Source organism: Limulus polyphemus, unplaced genomic scaffold (genome assembly GCF_000517525.1).
Source record: "Limulus polyphemus unplaced genomic scaffold, Limulus_polyphemus-2.1.2 Scaffold192, whole genome shotgun sequence".
Taxonomy (NCBI): domain Eukaryota; kingdom Metazoa; phylum Arthropoda; class Merostomata; order Xiphosura; family Limulidae; genus Limulus; species Limulus polyphemus.
The window spans coordinates 712,205-729,071 of record NW_013665802.1 but is presented as its reverse complement, the minus strand read 5'-3'; the positions used below and the strand labels follow the sequence as shown (position 1 = coordinate 729,071).

Genomic DNA, 16,867 nt, shown 5'->3' with positions numbered 1-16,867 from the left:
CATACTCCTATAGTTATTAGCAGTTATTTACCGTTGAATTATGCTGATTCAAGTTGCTATTGAAATATTATTGAACATTATCACTTGTCCAGTTTTTGTAACCCATAAATACATGGTCGCGCCAGCAAAACTATAACATAACAATGTATGTTATACCATATATATAGAAAATATAAATGGTATAATTTTAAAGTGAAAATGCAGCCATAGCACACAAAAGCATGGGGGGATAATCCGTCTGTCAGACATAATCAAAACAATAGATGCAGAATTAGGAAGCAAGCTAGAATTTCAATATGGGGTTAGGAACTGGGTGCTAGAACACACAACGTCCCAAATCTCACTACTGCTCACCGTTTATCGCTGGCTGTGTGTATCATAGTTACCCCTAAAACATCAAAAATATAAAACGAATAAATAACATCACCCTTTATTTCTATCAAAGAATATCACCTAGTCTTCATTCTTGTCTAATTACTATCAGATATTAATATATGATAGTGGATTAGGAACTATATGGTAACCTTACAACTGCCCCCGTAGGAAAATTGCCTCCCGGTCATCTGCTCCCCGCATACATATCTTTTTATATCAATATAACTGACTAAAATAGGAAAAAAACAAAAAACATATTTCTTGTATTTCATAGAAGAATGAATTATCTAAACTGTTTAAGTAAGAGAAAATAACAGTTTCTTGTTAAATTTTGTTTATTGTAATAAAATAAAAATGTTGAACTGTGTAAAGTTATATAACGTAAGTACACTACAACTGTAAGTTATGAGTTATTCCTCTCAAATTGCGGTTTTGAAAATCTTCTATAATGTTTGTTGTCCTGGCAGTTGATTCTTGATACCACTTCCGCTGTGGTGATGCTGGGTCTCCAGCAATCACCTGATTTACTAAAGCCTCGTGACATGCGCAGTAAAGGATAGCTCGGGCGAAAGGGTTAAAATTTTAGATAATTCGTTCTTCTATAAAATACAAGAAATATGTGTTATTTTTCCTATTTTAGTCAGTTATATTAATATAAGAAGATATGGCTGCGGAGGGGGGGGTTGTCCGGAGGGCAATTTTCCTACGGGAGCAGTTGTCCAGGGGGGCAATTGTCTGGGAAGTAGTTGTCCTACAACCGAACTATATAACCCTCCTGTGTAATTCAAATAGTAATATCGATATACCCTTCGTCCTCCCTTAAATTTATTCAAACTGCATGATATATATAATTAACCAACATAGTTTTGAAAATACAATAATATATGATGTTAAACAAGCAGATTCGTTGAGCCCTCCAGTGGCACAGCGGTATGTCTGCGGACTTACAACGCTAGAAACCGGGTTTCGATACCCATGGTGGGCAGAGCACATATAGTCCATTGTGTAGTTTTGTGTTTAATTTCAAACAAACAGATTAGTTGAATATTACAAACCAGTGGTCCGTATTTCTTTCTTGGGGATATATGAATGGAAGTAGCTGTACAATGAAACTAGATGTACGATATCAATATGGAGTTTGTACAGTTGGTTGGTTCACTTAACCGTGATCAACAATCTGTCGTTACTTTGGATTCTTGTTTGTTTCTGGTAAGTACAAGCTACACAATGGACTCTGACAATCGCTGGTGTCGAAACCCGATTTTTAGCATTATAAACCCTCAAGTTTCTCGCTAAGCTACAGGGCAGGGGGGCATTTTGAAGTCTAATCTGTTATTGATGATAACCTGAATTTGGTTTGAGCAGTCAACTGACTTCTTCATTATGTTTGCACTGTTCATTGGAAAACTAATTAGGATACAGTATTTATTTAAATATTCATTAGATCACAGCAATTGAAACATCCAAAGTACTAGTAGGTACGTTTTGTTACAAGACAAAGTGCTCGTGCAACACTGTCATTAGCTTCTCACTTGATACTTTTATTTTTCTGTTCTACAATGACTACGATCATCAATTATATCGTACTGTGCCGTCTACTTGTGAAGGTATATATAAGGTATATCTTTTTGTTTCTCTGTTCATAAGTATTCTAAATGCTTTCTTCGTTCTTTGAATGTCTTGCTGTCTTTGTATCGATGTGCCTATAGATAGCTTTTGTATGTGTGAACATAGGTATTTTAACGGAACTTGATCACATAGACCTCTTCTTCGGATGATTTCACAGTTATTCTTTTAAACTATAATCAGGCAGTGTGTTCAACATGTGAACTGAGTGTACTACGGACTTTTTCTGTTGTTTCTCTTAATTTAGAGACGACGTTTCGGGCTTCGTGCTGAGACCTTCATTAGATGGAGTATGGAACCCAAAACGTCGTTTGAAATCAAGAAAAATGGCAGAAGTCCACATGATTTCACAGTTTGTCTTTCATGCATTTTAAGCATAACATCTGAGCACCGGTCTTTGTCTGTGACTTTTTTTTAAAAACTTAGTTGCCCAAATCATAAATATTACATTAGATCTGTTGCTAAGTTCGGAATATTTTACTGTAGAAATAACCTACAGGTTGTCAAAGATATATTAATGTTTAAAGTTCGTAGAACCTCAAAATATAAATATAAATCACAGAGAATGTGAGACTTCTAATTTAGCGCCATCTGGTGTCAATCATGATAGTTGAAAATTCAATGTTTTTTTTTCTAAACAGAAAACGTATATCTTTATATTTCAAACACATTTTATTTTGTACAACAAACTTATAGTTTCGTTAAAGAATTACAGTGCATGACTTTAACGTGAATCAAGATACAGTTTAACTCTTTCTCTGACCTTTTGAAGTTATATAATAAATATCGGATGAATAAAACAAGAAATGAAAAAAACAAACAAAACACATTGCTGAATGTAATGTAACGAATCATGGCTTCTACACTTTTCGTCGTATGTATCCGTAAGATGTTCAAAATAATTTGTCACGAAATTTAATATATATATACACACAATTATAATACAGTTCTGCGTGGAAGCCCTTAAAGTGTCGCATTCAAAATTTCAAATTGATTCTATTTTTATTTTCTACTTACGTTATTGAACACTATTGTAACATTAATAATAGTAGAGAAGTTAAAGCAGGTGAAGCCTTAAATCGTTATACTAAAATGTTATGAAATAACTTTACTTTTTTATTGTAGTTGATTTTTTGTCAGCCATACAAAGTGCTAGCTTACATTTGTTATTTGAGACATTCAATATATCTTCTGATTTTAACCTTATTTACAAGAATATCAATATGTTTCATACCATTGTGTCCCCAATGGTTCAACGGTAAGTCTGAAGGCTTATAACGCTGAAAATCGGGTTTCGATATCTGTGATGGGCACGTCAACATCACGGATAGCCCATTGTGTAGCTTTATGCTTAACTACAAACAAACTATTAAAAATTTGTTAGATTCTTGCGTATTGTATCAGAAGAACAAAAATACAGAAATAATAAATATACACAAATAAAGAAATACTTTAAAAAACAGGTATCTCGGTCAATGGAAATTTTAACAACTTACATATTCAGCATCCGACCAATCTCCTAGCAGCTGACACATTCACACTTCACGTAATTCCTTGAAAGGTACTCCGTTATTGGTTGAAAATAAAACGAGCAACAAACACGCTAATTGGAATCACCAGTGTTCCTGATTTATCGAACAGATGAAACAGCCAGGTACTTTTAACAGGGTCAATGAATAAAGACGAAAGTTTGATAAGACATCTGCGTACGTCTCATTTCATCAGCGGCTGTGTTATACAAGTTTTTCATGAAAAATTGACAACAGGGTTAACGAAGTGTTTTATGCATGATTCATTATAACTGATTGCTTTTTAGCGAACCTAACACGCCGTGATGTATTACTGAGGAGTTTAATGGTGATGCCTCCAAAATTGGGAAGATTCGGCAGAAATATTTTAATCCTCTGATGCGTAAGTTCACTGCAGTTAATTTACCGAACGCGTTGGAAGTCTGCTGTCTGTGCCAGATAAGTCTCATTAATTAATGGGCTAGGTACTGGACCTGGCAGAATTAATGATATTAATCATCTGAACGACATGAAGGCACATATTTCATTAAAAATTCAATACTAGAAGTTTGATGTGGACATGCATCATCTGTTGTTTCGTATTTTGTATTCATCTATGAACTGAATTTAAATCTGTCCCTTTACGTATTGGCAATTTCTGTTAAGCCGAATGAGTGTGTGGATTGTATTGTGAGTTAGGTTCTGTAAATTTGATTAATCATTTATCTGAGTGTGATTAAATATTTTCTTCTTGGTATATACCTCAACATAATGATCGCAGGTTTAATATCGTGATCAGCTTGACAGTGGAAATGTATTTTTTAAGCAATTAAAACCGAAGATGACCTGCTCCTATTATAGGCTGAAACCTTTTAATTACTGAAATATTTAGCTGTAAAGCTGATCATGATGTTGAATTTAATAATCCAATGGGATCCTCACCTGTTAATAATAATTACAAGTTTCATTTTATTGGATGCGTTTTATAAAGTATCGTGCGTATTTGTTTATTTATACAATACTAGCGGACGTACCTGTTCAACATAGAGTACCCCGGGGGTGACATAGGGGGATCAGGTTTGAATGCTAACCCTCTATGTCACTCGACGGTAGGCCGTAAAGGTACTTACCAGGTTTGGCGGTAAGCGGTCCAGAGGTTCGCAAGTTATTACCGGACAGAATGCGCGGGAAAGACGTGGGGAGGGGCAGATCCGGACGCCGACCCCCTGCGTCACTCCCCTAGGGCCCCCAAGGATACATGCCAGGTTTGATGACAATCGATCTATCGGTTCGCCAGTTATGAGCGTACACACAAACATAGACTTTTGTCAAATAATAGTTTCGACATTCATGTCGGCCTTGAGTTTTATACAGTGAGTAAGCATGATTGAAATCGTCACAAGACGAATGTATGCGTACTCTGAATAACTACGTTCGGCACTGGTGGCTAGAAGAGTTGCGACTGGCTTCTCATTGTAGTTACACACGCAAATATATTAATATACGATCATAATATCTGGAGAAGAACAAACTATTTTGGTCAAATATGTCTCATCGATTTGACAATCGTGTCGGACTAAATGATGTGCTTCTGACAACCAGGCATGTTCCAGACCGTTTTTTGTGATCGCTGTCAAGATATATCCATTTATCTCTTCTAGGCTTTGACAGCTCTTTACGACAAGGTTACGATGATGTACGTCCGTTTCTTTGTATGCGTGGCAACCTATAGCTGTATATCAAACTGAAATATATGAATACTGAATTGTATGTTAAATATATACCATTGGAAGTAGAATCCAACTATGAAATAACCTCGTGTATCTTAAACGTTTCTTCAAAAATTTGCTTATGCTTAGTTTATTTCTCTCGCTATCCTAGAAATAATACATATAATTCTTAATTCTGACCTACAGAATTCCATCAATGTAGGCAATGTAGCATTATCCAAGTAGTTGCAGTACACAAGGCTGACTGTGACAGTTGTTAATTTTCATAAACTTAAGTGGCCCGACATGGTCAGGTGGTTAGGGAGCTCGACTCGCAATCTGCGGGTTCGAATCCCTGTCACACCAAACATGCTCGCCCTTTCAGCCGTGGGGGCGTTATAATGTGACGGTCAATCCCACTATTCGTTAGCAAAAGAGTAGCCCAAGAGTTGGTGGTGATGACTAGTTGCCTTCCCTCTAGTCTTACACTGCAAAACTAGGGACGGCTAGCGCAGATAGCCCTCGTGTAACTTTGCGCGAAATCCATAACAAACAAACAATTTCATAAATGATAATAATATGCACTGAATGTAGTGTGGGCACCTGGACACTCCCACCTAACAGGTGTTTCCCATAAGGTGAATAGCATGTTCCTGTTCAGAACATCTTGTAGCTCTGTTTTATAATTGTTCGTTCCAATATTTCAAAGTTAACCGCATAGTTGCGTACACTATAAGAAAAAACAGCTGGACAATTTACTCAACACATTTCGTTTCATATTATCAATGGTGCAAAGCGTAGTAGCTTAGTGGTTAGAGTGCGAGGGTCCTTGGTTCAATATCTGAACAGTGAGTATTTGATGTTTTTTTGTATTTATTCAGTTAAAAAGTTGAATTTTCAGATATTAGAAACGAGGAGTCAAAAGTAAATTATTTGAATATTTATGAACTCATGGTGAGAATCTATTTTCTAACACCTGGTAATCAACTTATCAGGGAAAAGTATATAAAAGAAGATACTATGAAAGGGAATTTGGTGAAGAGAACAAACAATCGGTGCTGAAAAAATCTAATAATAAACAGAAGTGGGAGGTGCAGAGAAAATAGACAATGGGGAAATAATGATGCGCGAGCAGTAAAGGGAAAAATATGTGATATTATATAGGCACTGAGAAAATAAACAGGTAGTCAGAAAAAAGAAGAGAATACATATAAATATATTAGTAGAACGAAAAGGACAGATAATTACACTAAGATTGGAGAGGAGAAAAAAATGAAACAGGAGAGAGATAAGAAGAGAGAATAACTAGAATGTAGACGAGGAGAGTTAATAAATAGTATGTAGCGACAAGAGTAAATAGGAAAACAGTATTAGAGAAACTCAAAAGGTTAAATAACTAGCATGTGGAGAGAGGAGAGTAATGAATAGCAGCGTGCAGAGAAAAGAGAAGAATGAATAAACAGCATGTGAACAGATAAGAAGAATTAACAACTAGCATGTACAGAGAGACGATAAAAATGACCAACTAGTATGTACAGAAAGACGAGAAGAATGAATGTGGAGCAGCGGAATAATATATGTACATCATCTGGAGAGATGAGAAAAATGAACAACTGACATGTATGAAGAGACGAGAATAGTCAATAAACAGCATGTAGAAAGACGAGAAAGTCAATAAACAGCATGTAGAAAGACGAGAAGTTGATTCACTTTTCTCTTAACTCTATGTGCTGATTATTCATTTTTGTTGTCTCTACGTGCTATTTATTCTCCTCTCTACATGCTCTTTATTAATTCTTCTCGTCTTTCTACGTGCTGTTTATTGACTAAGCATGTAGAGAGGAGAATAAATAGCACGTAGAGACAACAAAAATGAATAATCAGCACATAAAGTTAAGAGAAAAGTGAATCAACAGCATGTAGAGAGGAGAATAAATAGCACGTAGAGACAATAAAAATGAATAATCAGCACATAGAGATAAGAGATGAATGAATAAACAGCATGTAGAAAGACGAGAAGAATGAATAAACTCGGAAGAGAAGTAAATACAAAATTTTAAAGGACTCGCAATAATAACTAAACTTTGAGAACTTGTTTTTTTTGTTACTATGGGTAACTATTAAAATTTACTATTTATTGGAACGATAGACTGTAATCATTGGTTATGCAAACCAGAATTGTTGGATTACTGGGAATTTTTCAAGAATTGTTTTTTTCTTTTACTTTAGTTTGGTCCCAAAAGAACATTACCTTTTATGGTTGTGAATGACAAGTGCTACCTATTGTAGCAATTTTTTTAAGCACCGATATTTTATGTATAGTTTATATAGTTTTCGCTCTGATCTTCAACTACATATATTTCAAAATTGATGTTTATTGAAATAAAACTGATTGGTCCGAAATCCAAGTGTAACTGGTTTGTGAAACTGGGTACATATACGTATTTCATGTTCTATAAGTATTGAGTAAATTGTCCATCATATGTTTTGGTATTTGCAACTTGATCGGCACCTTATGCAACACATGGGTTAAATTTCCAGGTCAAGAGATTCCGAGGATCAAGTATAGTCGTTCTTATTTTATAACTGTTTACCAGAAAGAGGACAACTAATCAGCAGAACCCGACTACTTTTAATCGAATAGCGAGATTGACTGTCAATGTTTTAACGCTCCCACAGCTAAAAGTTCAGAGTACGTTCAGCGGCATTCTGCGACTCGAACCTTGGACTTTCCGATTCACAGCCTGGCGCGCTATCCACTAAAGATCCGACCCTCTTCACAGTAATAGAGTTGAAGTTATGGATATTTAAAATATTAAGGGTTGTTTTTCTTATTTTTTATTACACTGAAAATCAAATAAGCGCAACATGAATAATTGAACCAACTGGGGATTTTAAAGTCCGCTCATTGGAATATTATTCTATTCAAATTCTAAGTTTATTAAAAGAAAAACTGAATTATTCAATAACACATGAACGGGAGTAATATAAGATTTATATATTTTAGTGTGGTCACCTAAAGGAAGTCGTTTTGATAGGTAGTTCAGACACTATACGTACGCCTTTTATTGCTCTCTAAAATTGTCACATTAACTGAACTTCTGTACGAAATGTAGTTGCTGAAGATTGGGATTACTGGTCAGTCGGTGCCTGATAAGGATATCATGATCGCCCAGCTTTCGACGTTACTTAGATTGAAGTTTATTGTGACAGCAGGAACAAATAAGGTTTATGAGGAAGAACGGTATTCGTGTGGTTTACTTTCTTCCAGGAGCTTATCTGTAAAAAGAAGAGAACCGCACGACTCGATAAAGTAGTAAACTAATAATGAGAGCGGCATGCCACATCCAGTATGTACTTCTTTTCATGCGTCTCCCCATTAGATTTCTAAATAAAATGAACATGTTTAATTTATGAGTGCATGGGTTAAGAAAGAAACCTTACAACTTCTCTCGGGAGACATCTGGATGGTGTTCTTTTGTCGGATGCCTGTAGCTGAAGTATGCGACATTTACTCACACGTGGATTTAAAGATGATATTTGATGACTACTGATTTAATGGTATTAGAACTGACGCATGATCTTACTTCTTCGTAAAGTTATATATGAGGATGTATCTGTATCAGATACGTTTCTGACTGAACTACTACTTATAGTACCAAGTGTGAAAGACACACACATATATACATGGTCAGCATGGATACACTTTGTACCCAACTTATATTTTGGGTTATCGACGGAACATCTACAGAAGGTAAAATAGAGAGACAGAGAGAGATTTTGAAACAAATGAAATTGACACTTGTGGCACGAAACAACAGTAAGTATATGTATTCAGATGTTTAAAGAATCAGTTAGTGACACGAATTGACAGTCACATTATAATGGATGAAAGTGCGAGAATGTTCGGTGTCGGGTTTCGACTCCTCAACTCGCAGATTGTGAGTCGAGAACCTGAACCACCAGACCATGCCAGGTCTTGATAATTTGATTTTGTTTGTTTGTTATTAAGCACGAAGCTATAGAATGGGCTATTCTTTCTCTACCCTCCGCGAATATGGAAACCCAATATTTAGCGTTGTAAGCCCTCAGACTTTCCGCTGAGCCTCCAGGTGGCTAGTAATATGAACTTTAATCTCTGATAGACATCGTAAAATTTTCACTTTAATTTTCATATGATGTTTGTACGAGAGCGAGAGATTTTGTTTTCATACCTTATTTTAAATAATTTATTAAAGGTAACAAAAATAAGCTGTAAAATGAAGATGTGCAAAAATGATATAGCTAACACGTTGATTCTTTCAAGATGCGACGATTTTTAACCAGGTAGTAACAGCATTAAATATAAGTATCTTAATGAACTCGGAAAATACAAGTTCTTAGTTTTAATAAGTTTACTAAGCGAGAATCCGATAGTTAATTAAGTTTATCGATCGCATCCATTTTAGGGGTGCCTTCTATTTCCCAAGAACACTGTCGTGTATATGTCGACGTAACCTCTTGAAAATACGTAATCAATGTGCATTCTTACCTTTTTTTTTTTAATTGTCTTGTATGGGTCCAAGATCTCTTAACTTAAATTTTTTTTGTGGTCAGACTTCATGAAAACTTAAGGTCTCAACTATTTTGCAATGTGAATATACGATCAATTATCTGTCCAGGAATATATGTATTCATGGCTTGAATGCTGTCACATTCATATCCATCAATATCCCCCCCTCCCCCAGCCGTAAGCCTCGGGGCTTATGACGCTAAAAACCGGGTTTGTGCTTAATAAATCCATCCATATCCGAAACAAATAATCTCCTGCGGAATTCATCGCTGTACATGAATATTTTTCATTGTTCTTCGTCCTAATTTCGACACTCAAAACATTATAAAAGTCAGTCTTTTTCATTCACGGCTTTAATAATCGGTTTATGGTCTAAAAGCCGTTCGTGAAATTAACATGATGGAGCTCCCCGTGTAGAGTAGATGAGTCCTGAACGTGTCGAGCGCGGTCCTCTGGGTGCTGGACTTGGAAGTTGTGGTTCATGTTCCGTTACTACCACATATAAATAAAGATAAATAAAAAATCGCGCTTAGCACTTTGGGACTGTGAGTGCTTTATAAGAGTCTGGAAAATCTTCTCTCTCTCTCTCTCTCTTATATATATATATAGTCTATCACTTCAAAATTAGGGACAACTAGCGTACATAAGCCTTGTATAGCTTTGCGTGAAATTCAGACAAACATACAGTCCTGAACATTGAAAGTTCTAGATGATGGATTTAATCCCGGATGTCTGGTTTTGCTCCATAGCCAATTTCAAAGACTGTATGGTACAAGGAGTGATTAATTCTGAGTCTACATTAACACATCTGTTGGTCTTCCATTACATCACTCACAGTAGATTTAGGCATTACTGTACCGGCTGAAATTTCTCGAACACTTACACCACCAATGCTGTATTCAATAATAGAATTGTTTCCTCAGTGTATCTTGAACTTAGTTTTCTGTCGCTGCTTATCTTTTTAAACTGTACGCAACAGGGTGTCATGGAATTCACATAAAATTCAGCGAAGAGAGACCCCATGGGGTCTGCCACCTTAATATTTTTTGTAATATGCTGTGAAACCCATGTAACTGGTATGATTAAAATATTGTTATTTAGAAAATATGAATACGTTCTAACCAGTATAGATGTTTCCATAAGCCTGTGGTCCGGCATGGCCAGGTGGATAAGACGCTCGACTCGCAATCTGAGGGTCGCGTGTTCGAATCCCCGTCCCACCAAACATGCTCGCCCTTTCAGCCGTGGGGGTGTTATAATGTGACGGTCAATCCCACTATTCGTTGGTAAAAGAGTAGCCCAAGAGTTGGCGGTGGGTGGTGATGACTAGCTGCCTCCCTCTAGTCTTACACTGCTAAATTAGGGACGGCTAGCGCAGATAGCCCTCGTGTAGCTTTGCGCGAAATGCAAAAACAAACAAACAATCCATAAGCCTGTAACTCGAGCATCATTTGAAAGATGAAACACGTTTTATGCTCTTTGTAAATTATATCTAAAACTAGTTAAATTCTCTAGCAGGATTTAAGCAATGATATATATTTTCTTTTATGATACGTAAACAATTGTGCGTAAATAAAAAGCAATAAAAAGGATTCCTAATTCCATATAACTTCAAATAAGAAAGCTTTATGGTGGGGGTGTGCACGCATATCCTTTACTTATAGTTAAAACAAAAAAAACTTAACCATTTGTATAGATAGTCAGGGTTAAAAATAATAATATTTTAAGTAATTTTAATCAGCGAACTTAGAGGCAGAATAACAGGAAGCAATCCTTGTGCAAAGAAAAGTAAAATTTGGGATGGGGAAGTTTTATATTTTGGCTGGTTGTTAAGAATTTATGTAAATGTGATTCTTTCTATGCAATTGAATTATTTCAAACAAGTAAAAATAAAAGGCCTAAACCTATTAGGCCCTCGTAGCTTATCAGTGAGCTTGGTGGCTTATAACGTCGTTTGATCCCTACGATGGAGACAGCGCATATAGTCCATTGTGAAGCTTTATTTTTAACAACAAAACAAACACATCTGAACTTATTGTTCATATATTTTATAAAGTGAATCCGTTCAAACTGTGTATAATATTTGTATACAGTTTCTGAATAATCTGAGCAGAAATCTGAACGTTTCTAAACTATCGGGTGTGTTTTTTTTCAGTTCTGTTTTTTCTTTTCTTCCGGTATCATTGCGTTTCTGCGCACTTTTGTGGATAAATCTTTTTGTTTAGTTTTCCAGGTCAGAGAATTTAATGAACTTGGTCTATACATCTGCTTCTTTGCAACGAACACGCACATACATTTACACTTAGGAAATAGATGCTGTTGAAATTTAATTAAAGCCAATGAAACTACCACTTTCCAGGCATTGGTACCCGAGGGTATCTGTAGTGAATAACAGACATATTTACTCAGGGATCTGAGGCGTGGAGACACGCTGAAGTGATTGAATTAAAAAGCCTCTGTCATCACGTCTTAGTAAAGAATACAATACTTTGGGATTAAATTAAAAAGTATCACTGGGCTACACATTGAAAAGAATATTATTAACGTATAATTTAAAACTTAGAAGGATAAACTTCTTGTATTGTTTGACTTTTAAATCTACCTATAGGTAAATGTCCTCCGGCCGGTCAGCGGTAAGTTTATGGACTTACAACGTTAAAATTCGGGGTTCGGTTCCCCTTGGTGGACGAAGCGTGGGCTGGCTTTGCGCTGAAACAAACAAACAAACCTAGGTAAATGATGAGTCATCAGACAGTTCTGATTGTACGGTACATTTATATTGGTATGAGATCGGTAAAGTAAAGCCTATGTTTAAGCTATACTCTGTTAGCATGTAATGTGGGGTTTCAAAATGATTTTTATCGTGGATATCTGTACTTAGTAAAAACCGATGTACTTTATACATATACTCACATTAAGTATGTGTGCTGTATCACATTCTTGTAAACTGTATTTATCAATTGTGGACTGGCACTGAACACAAGATAGTGTTTTTTGTTTTCTAACTGTCGTATAACTTTATTGGTGTGACCAAAAACTAAAAACAAAACTAGTAAAACAATCGTTAGATTAGGCAATATCTTAATTTTTTTTTCTTGACTTTATCTTTTAAAAGCGAGCACGTGGTAATTCGAAATCCTCACAACGTACTCCATCAGCTGTACCACATCAAAATTTGAAAGGTACAAACATTGAGTCATCTCTGAAAATTACTCCTGAATGCGATTCCAAAAATCGTTATGTAGTTAGTTATGTGAACACGTTTTACTCGTACTGTTGTGAGAATGCACCACTGTTTCCGTGCAATTTGCTCGTCTTACCATTTAGGGAAACATATACATATTTCGGCTCTGAATTGTGTAATTTGCTGATTTCGTGATTGTTTCAACTTTATTATGGTTCCCGTATAAGTGCGTGCCAGTACTACCTATTACCTGCAGGTGGAGGTTTGTGACGAAAGTGCACACTGCTAGAGATTTTCAACTGTTAAAATCTGAACAAACAGAGAAATAAATGACAATTCGTAGCGGGAACGTTGTGGACAGGCTATCAGACAACTGATCGATAAACTAGTTGGCCTGGGTGTGGCCGAGAAGTTAGCGTGCCGGGCTGTGAGAGGTCAAGACACCATGTAAAATGATCGCTGTCTGCAAACGTGGCTGGTAAAAATTGCCAGTGACCCGATGAACTCAGCACAGAAATTGAGGTGATTATCGTTAACCAAATTGTAAGGAACAAACTTCATGAGGTCAACTCAAGGTCACGAAGACCTGCTTAAGCCCCGCAGTTGAATTTTTGTGGAGATCGCCAGAGCTAGCGGGCGACTATATACTTTTCACGGATAAATTCAGGCATCATATTTTTACCAGTGTAATAGCAGTCGTGTTCCTCAACACTTCTGTTATGATTTACATTTTAAGTATATGGACCCACGGTTCTGTCATTGGAATGTTTTCTTTTTGTTTTGTTTTTTCAGAGGAGACAGTCTAGCAGCAAAGTAATGATGATAGATAGCTATGTTTTTCACGGCAACATCTGTTTAAGCATGATATTTAGTAAGTAGAAAAACACTGAATTTTTTTTAACTTTGCATATGGCAATATAGGGCGCTCAAGAAGTATCGAACACGTATAATTATACCAACTTTTTGTATATTGATTATGAACGACAGGAGAAACATTTGTTTTATGGTAGTTTTAAACAGTTTATTTTATTTTTAATAACTAATAACACAAAGGTTCTAGAACATTTCTGTGCACTTTCGATTGAAATTAATGGAACAATTAATTTGTCAAGTTGATCGAATCTCTCTCTCGTCTCTCTAATCGTTGAGTGTGCAAATCAATACACATTGTAAACAGACGTAGTTTGGGTGAGTGTGTGCGTTTCATCGCATAGGTTAATACAGTAATAAGTGTCATGCAAGGAGCACAAGTCTTCCGAATGCCCATTATTTCAAGTTGTTATTATATATTACTGGTACATAGATGTTTTCTTGTTGTGTGTATGTGTACATTTAGAAAATTGATTTAAATGAGGCTTAGTTGAATAAGTTTATAGTTTTGTAAATGATGAGTGCAACTCTCATTATTATATGTCTTAGAGAAGTTTAAACAGATTAATAGTAATACAAATTAGTTGAACAGGTTTATAGTTTTGCAAATGGTGAGTGCAATTCTCATTATTATATGTCTTAGAGAAGTTTAAACAAATTAATAGTAATACAAATTAGTTGAATAGGTTTATAGTTTTGCAAATGATGAGTGCAACTCTCATTATTATATGTCTAAGAGAAGTTTAAACAAATTAATAGTAATACAAAGGCTATAAATCAAAAATGTTAAGTTGTTTACTTATTTATTTTTATAGTGATTATTCGTATGTTACCAGTTCCTACGAGGTCTTTAAGCTTCCGCACTAACATCGTTTACTTCAACTTTATAGTGTACGTGTGTGTATATAGACATTATATAAGTTAAGGTAGCAGTAAGAGTTTGTACTTTGTTTCGTTTTAAAGCTATACTTTTACACAGCACGTGTAGTGTTATCTGTGGTATTAAATAAAACTTGAAAACTCGCTTAGTTTAATTATTATATCCAGATGACTTGGAACGACACCATTACTTGGAATTTTGTTTCAGAATTTCACATAAAGTTATATATTAGGGCTATCGACTTATTGCCTTCCTAATTTTGAATTGATAGACTATGGAAGGTAGTTAGTTAGCCAACAGCACTACCTCCAACTCTTGGGCCACTCCTGTCCGATGGAACAGTAGGGTTTGACCGTCAATCTACTAGTACCCTCACGACATGAAAAAGTGCGGAGCGCCTCTTTGTGGGTTGCGAGTCACGAACCCTAGGATTCAGAGTTCTTGCATGCTAATCACTCACTAGATCACGCCAGAACATTCTTGGAACCGATAGCGTAAAGTAACTGCTATAGAGCGTACCTTAAGCCTGTTTCAAATACTGATGTGTATATTTTCGGTAAAATGCTTCAATCATTAAACATCTATTCTCGGGGACATGATTGAATACTTTCTTTAGTCACGTCAAAACGATGTCCATCTAAATATGGTAGAGGAAACTCCTTAAGGTGAAAGTATGTACATATGAGTGTGTATACATATATTGAACTATGAGGAAGGTTCTTGGCAGAACCGATCGAACTGAGAACTAGCACACATCCTATAGTTAGAAATAAGTGTTTCATGTAATCACATAAATGTTAGTGTATGTTTAGTTGGTCAGTTTTCCTTTTATCTCAACAACCTTGTGTATTTAAGTCCCGAAAGCTTTGTTGCTGTGTGCACTTATAAAGAGATTCAAGGTACACATCGAATATACATGCATTTTAAACACAGTGTTTCCGCCAAAAATGTATGTGTAAGAATTGAATTTTTCATCACCAAGAAAGCAAATTTGTAAACAATTTTATGTAATTCCAATTTTTAACACCATGTTATTTATAATCATACTGGAACGGGTCATGAAGAGAACAATTAACGGCATGTTATAATCTTGCTGGAACTGATCATGAATACAATACTTAACACCTTGTTATACTCATACTGGAACTGAGCATGAAGATGATACTTAAAACCGTTTTATATTCAAGCTAGAACTGATCAAGAAGAGAACAGTTAACGGCATGTTATAATCTTGCTGGAATGGATCATGAATAGAATACTTAACACCTTGTTATACTCATGCTGGAACTGAGCATGAAGATGATCCTTAAAACCGTTTTATACTCAAGCTAGAACTGATCAAGAAGAGAACAGTTAACGGCAAGTTATAATCTTGCTGGAATTGATCATGAATAGAATACTTAACATCTTGTTATACTCATGCTGGAACTGAGCATGAAGATGATACTTAAAACCGTTTATACTCAAGCTAGAACTGATCAAGAAGAGAACAGTTAACGGCATGTTATAATCTTGCTGGAATTGATCATGAATAGAATACTTAACACCTTGTTATACTCATGCTGGAACTGAGCATGAAGATGATACTTAAAACCGTTTTATATTCAAGCTAGAACTGATCAAGAAGAGAACAGTTAACGGCATGTTATAATCTTGCTGGAACTGATCAAGAATAGAATACTTAACACCTTGTTATACTCATGCTGGAACTGATCAAGAATAGAATACTTAACACCTTGTTATACTCATGCTAGAACAGAGCATGAAGATGATACTTAAAACCGTTTTATACTCAAGCTAGAACTGATCAAGAAGAGATCATCTAACACGTGTTATACTCTTGCTGGAACTGATCAAGAAGAGAACATCTAACACGTATTATATTCTTGCTAGAACTGGTCAAGAAGAGAACATCTAACACGTGTTATACTCTTGCTGGAACTGACCACGAAGAGAACATCTAATACGTGTTATACTCTTGCTGGAACTGATCAAGAAGAGAACATCTAACACGTGTTATACTCTTGCTGGAACTGACCACGAAGAGAACATCTAACACGTGTTATACTCTTGCTGGAACTGATCAAGAAGAGAACATCTAACACATGTTATACTCTTGCTAGAACTGATCAAGAAGAGAACATACTAACACGTAGTTATACT

At 35.7% G+C, this 16,867-nt stretch overlaps 2 protein-coding genes across 5 annotated transcripts in view; one reads left to right on the top strand and one right to left on the bottom strand.

Annotated features, from left to right (window-relative positions):
• Positions 1–3,564, bottom strand: part of LOC111084987 (XK-related protein 4-like) — a 21,044-nt gene extending 17,480 nt beyond the window's left edge. Inside the window, exon 1 of the mRNA XM_022381794.1 lies at positions 3,498–3,564. The gene's annotated coding sequence lies outside the window, so the exon portion shown is untranslated. The remainder of the gene's footprint in view (positions 1–3,497) is intronic.
• LOC106478235 (ninein-like protein) overlaps positions 1–16,867 on the top strand; it is a 130,217-nt gene that overhangs the window by 70,698 nt on the left and 42,652 nt on the right. The gene's annotated exons all lie outside the window — the stretch shown is intronic.